Here is a 6,053-nt window from a genome sequence, read left to right on the forward strand (position 1 = left end):
TGGTTTTGCCATAAATGATCCTCCAGCAGCAGCGTCAATTGTAAACCTAAGGGATTCTACCAAGTCATTGTAAAAGGTTTGAATTATTAACCAATCTGGCAAAGCATGTTGTGTGGATATCTCCTAAAGAGATCCTTAAATCTTTCCCAAGCTTCATATATTGATTCCCCTTCGAACTGACAAAAAGATGTAATATCGTTTCCAAGCTTAGCAGTTTTCAAGGGTAGAAAATATTTAGATAAAAATTTTTGTGATAGTTCTCCTCAAGTTCCGATAGATCCATATGCTACTGAATTTAACCAAGCCTTGGCTTTATCCCTTAATGAAAAAGAAAAAGTATAAGCCTAACAGTATCATTAGACACTTCATCATATTTAAAAGTTACATATATTTCAAGAAAACTGGCAAGATGTAAGTTAGGATCTTCAGTTGGTGTTCCTCTAAACTGATAATTTTGTACCATTTGGATAATAGCAGGTTTAAGCTCAAATGAATTAGCAGCAACATCAGGATTTTGAATAGTTAAATGAAGTTCATCTGCTATCGGATTTGCATAATCTTTTAAAGGTCTTTGTCGATTTTCATTTATTGGATTTTCTATATTATTCACCATTTCTTTCAAATTCTTAGTTTCTCTCTGTTGTTTTTGAATTTTTCTAATAGTACGTTCTAATTATTAATCGTAAGGTACTAAACCTTCAGATCCAATATTTCGCATAAACAAATAAAGCAAGTAAGGTAAAATTTCTTTAAAAATACAATCTTAATGAAATTTCTTTTTGGATTTTTTTTATATTTTCTCTTTTTTAGATTTTTATTTATTTCTTATTTTTTATATATTTGTATAGTATATATATTCTCTAAATTTCCTAAATTATCAAAACTATTTAATTAAATTAAACTTAACTGTTACCTTCCCCGACAACGGTGCCAAAAACTTGATCCTGAATTTTTATATGTAAGGATTTGTGAAGTTGACACCACAACGACGCCAAAAAATTGATCATGAATTTTTATTTGTAAGAATTTATGAAGTTAACACCACTACAGCGCCAAAAACTTGATCCTTATATGAAAAGTAAGTTGTGTAAAATATATATAATTATAGGCAATTAATAATGGGATTCTACGCAAGTATAACTATTGTTATCAAGTAATAATGAACTTTCTATTTAAGCCCCAAATATTGATCCCAGGGGGAAGGTGTAAATTAGCAATGATAAATTTTAATAGGAAATTTATAGAAAATCAAACGAAATCACTGTCACTAATTTTGAATGTTGAGATATTAACTAAACTAAATTACTTAATTATTAGCAAAAACAGATTAAATATTAATTTAAGTACTATGTTTAGGTAATGAAGATTTCTTATGTTAAAAAGCATCCTTCACACTACAATGAAATTTTGGTGAAATGAGATGATATAAATGTTTTTAATATGGATTGTGCCAAATATGAGCAATTTTAATTCTCTACCCTGATACAGTCCATAAAAAATCATTGCCTAATCTTAAGCTTAGTCCCTAAATCTGTGGCTTAAATCTGTGGCTAGGCTAGGAGGATACCGACTCCTAATCCAGAGCTCCCACTTGCCTTTACCTCAAGGCTAACTCTCGCTTTAGTTTTTAAACACTAAGACCAAATTGGGGATTTTAGTCTGTCACCCTAAAGATTCTCCAATTCTAAACTCAATAAAGAATATTTCCTTATTTATTTGCACTTCATTTCTTGAATGAATTTCTCCTTCATGAAATCAAATATGACCCTCACTCTGTTGTAGAGCTCATACTCCATTTCCTGGATCATATGTTTCACAACATATTTTAACAAATCAATTGGCCAGATTGAAAACAAATTTCATATATAAAATAAAGTTCATACAACACTAAATAAACAAACAAATTTATCTGAAACTCTTCCTCAAAGCAAATCCTTTGTAGTCGTTCCTTAGAAATGCAGGAAGAAGAACTCTCTCACTTTTCTCCTTCTCCAGCACTCTTACGGAAAGTTTCACACTAAATCTCACCGCAAAAACTCTAAATTATGAAGGAAAAATCACTAATTGACTCAAATATGGTAGTGGAATGGAATGATATAGAGCGAAAAATGAATGTAAAGGAGTGAAAAATGTAGAGGAGCAAATTTTCTGATAAAATTCGGCCCCAAATAGAGCCCGAGGTCGGTTCTCCAAGAGGTGCCTCCAAAAACTCTTCAAAAAATTGTCTGAATACATCGAACCTTCTACAAATAAGGTCTGTCCGCCTTTGGCACTGTAGGTGCTGAGTAAAAATCTCCAGCGTTAAATTGTTCTATGTCGTCGGCGCTGCCGACGCTGATCATTTCTTCAAAAACTTAATTTTGACTCTAAATTTCATTTTTTGTACTTTCTTTTTTGCTTTAAGCCCTAAAAATCAACAACTGGCAAGAAAACATCAAAATATCTTCCATTAAAGTGTAATATCACCAAAAATGAGTATAAAATATGGGTCTAAAAATACATATATTTTTGGTGTATCAGCTTCCAAACTTTCTTAGAGTGGTTGGAAAAGTTGGATCTTAAAGAAAGGGAAAAGCTTTGTAGCTAGGGTGTCCTACAAACAATAAAGAGCTTCTCCTACAAGAAATCAGAGTACAAAGTTTTCCAAGTTTCCTTGCAAAAGCCAAAGGCTGCTATGCCACATATCCAAGAGCTAAAAACTTAAGCGCCTATGCAAGATCGTTATACGAGTATGGCCTCTATACTGCTTGTTGCTTCCTTGGCATGCCCAATCTTTCAAATCATTGCCTCCATGGCACACCCATTGCTTCGAGCCTCTAGGTCCTTGGCATGCCCACCCTTTCGGTTTAATGCCTCCACGAAACAATTATCTTTTCATGTTGTTGCTTCCTTGACATGCCAACCCTTTTAGTTCACTTCATCTACGACACACTCATCCTTTGGTTCACTGCCTTCTTGGCATGCTCATTCTTTTGGGTCACTACCTCCATGGTACATCCATTTATTCAGGTAGCTACCTCCATGACACTCTCACCCTTTCAGGTCACTGTCTCAACAACACTCATTTCTTCGGTCCACTGTATCCACGACACACCCACCATTTTGAGTCTCTGCCTCCATGGTAAAAGCATCCTTCGGGCCATTGCCTCCATGACCCACTCTTTTGGGCCCCTGCCTCAATGAAACCCCCATTCTTTGGGTCGCTACCTCCACTCACCTCAATCCTTTCAGGTCACTGCCTCTATAATAAACCCACCTTTCTAAGTCACGACATCCACGACACACTCGCCATGACCAATCTTGTGTATGATTTTCATATTTGCATTTGCATTGTGCATGGATAGCAAGCCAAGGTTAATAAGCAAGTGACCCACTGTTGGTCATGATGCCTTAACCCACATTGCTTGTTCGGTCGATCCAAGCGAGTAATGTGAGTTAAAGTAACGGGATTGAGGTGAGGAAGACTGTGCTAAGGATCCAAGGGATCTAACTTGTGTCACCCTGCATGTTATAAGTTTGAATTTAAAGTCCCTTATTTTAAAACTTTTTTTTTTGTGATTTATTATGTCTGCTATAATTTTAAAATTATGAATGTAGCAAACTAGGTTATATGTAAGGTGAATGCTTTCAAAAATACATCTTAGGTGACACCATTTAGAGCCCTTGGATCGTAGGACTGGTCGGTGTGGCGACCCCTTTAAAGTCATACATACCTGGAGACTTACCTTGAGTACTTAGATATTAGTTAGGAAACTCTTCATTAAATGATGTGATAGGTTAAGGACTAGGATGATAGGTAGTCTTTTTTGATGGCCTTGTTATAGTTTTTGCTAGCCTGGTCACCCTAGTCAGGAATCACCTTTTCTGCTTTTTATGTGTGCTTGCAAGCTTGATATGCATGGTAAAATATTAAGGTGTTCTTCTATAGGCAGTCGTACCTATATATATCCACACACACATGTGATGATTTCTACTAACATTTTTCTTACAGGTGTCATTTTGTTCCCCCAATAAATAGGTACGTTTCATTATATGTTGAATGTTTTTTTTCCTTTCCTTTGACCTTATTTTCATGTAGGTCAAGTCCTTTTTTGTTTTTTTCCCTCCATACATTTAAATTCCTAGGAGGCTCTTGTATAATAAATAAAGTACAAACTTGGGTTCTGAGGCGTCAGGTGGACGGAAACACATGACGGGGACCAGGAGCTGTTTGCTCATGTCCTGTACCTTAATTATAAATCTCATTCATGTATATGATAAGGACCAAGCATTTACTTATATGATGTCTACCCGTGTTTTTCATTTTTGGGATATGTTACTGATCTAGCAACACCGACTTTTTATTATTTTATATTTGGCTTATTTTCTTGCTTTTCTTGTGTGCTTGTAAGCTCGGATTGGCTTCACCTTTATTTATGATTGTGCTTTTGTCTGGGAATCCAGTGTTGTCACTTAGGCTCTCTATGACCTAAAATTGATAAAACTTTTTCTTCAAAATCCTGATAAAAATTTTGAGATTAATTAAAATTTAGGATCATAAGATTTGGGACTTTTATAACCATCTTTTGATTTCATACATGGCCTTCAGACCAGTTTTAAAATGGGTTGCATGCATGGTCATATCTCAAGTCAAATTAATAGGGCCCCCCACATTAGGAATTGAATAGATAATTGCATCATTCTGCATGTTCCGAGGAGAAGTCTTTGTGCTTTTCCAACCCGACTGGCCCTGCATAAATTTCTAATTAGGTGGTTTTCTAGTGTTCTTATGGTTTTAATGTCTTTCGTGACCCATATGGGGAGTACGCCCTATTGTTGGGAGTGTTTCAAACTTTATAGCTAAATTTTCCCTTCTCTTCCTTCCTACCGACATCCTTACCACTTTGACGGGTTTGAGTCCCATCCCTTGGAGCTCTACCAAATATTCATAAGAAAGGGTTTCTTTCCTTTGACCATAAGGCTACCAAGGCTCCCGCAGACAAGGCAATTCACAGGTTGCTAATTGGGGATATTTTGTTGTGTTGGTTGATTACCTTCACGACCAGGTAAACTTAGTGTCCGGGTAACTTGGGATGATGGCTTCATAGTACCCTGACACGATTTCCTCTAACTTCTAGGGATTACTTCTTCCTTCCTGTGACTACCCACTTTGAGCTTTATCTTTCATCTTGTCTTTATTAGTATCATCTTGACGGCTTGAACACTGATGAACTACCACCTAATTGGGATACAACAATTTATCCTCTGCCCTTATGACCTAGATGTGCTTCATCATATTGAGATTTTCCATTAGGATTATTCAATTATTTTGCAGGTTTTGTATGTCGATGAGTCCGTTACCCATGGGGGATTGTGAGAGACTCAATCCGTACCCTGTGGCTTAGTGGGAGCTTTGAAAGCACCGGAGCATTCTCATGTGAAATAACCATCCTTTGATAACCATGTGCTAGCCAACATTACAAATATAAGAAAAACTCCCTGGATTAAGAGTGTTATTTGGTAGTCCTCCAAATGTAGTTAATGAAGTGAGATATGCCCCTTTAGGAGCATTATAGATCCCAACTAAGCAAACTAGTCCGAATCTCTGGTTGTGGGTAGCTTTTGTAGATATTCTTTCATAGATATTTGACACAAGTTATTTTGGTCTGATCTTTGTTTGGACGTATATGTTTGACCTATCCTAGCGAGGTTTGTCGAACAGAAGTTTTCCATGTTCTTTCTCTTAATTTTCCACCCTTGTCTAGTCATGCATTTTTTGTTCCTCTCTTTTCTTAATCATTCACATTATCCAAAAGAAAGAATTACTCAGAAATGAGAAGTATATGATGATGGAAAAAGTGGCAACTCCTTCAAAAAATAAAAATTGAAATGAACTGAAATACATCTTATTCATAAAAAATCTCCTTATTTATAGAGGAGATGTTATAATGACGATATTACAATTTTCGGAACTTGACCCGACCGAGCGAATCGCTGAAGACAGTCGACTATTGACTCTAGAACTCCCATAACATAGGTGCGCCAAATATATATATATATATATATATATATAT

This window comes from Phalaenopsis equestris, unplaced genomic scaffold, assembly GCF_001263595.1.
Source record: "Phalaenopsis equestris unplaced genomic scaffold, ASM126359v1 Scaffold000566, whole genome shotgun sequence".
Taxonomy (NCBI): Eukaryota; Viridiplantae; Streptophyta; class Magnoliopsida; order Asparagales; family Orchidaceae; genus Phalaenopsis; species Phalaenopsis equestris.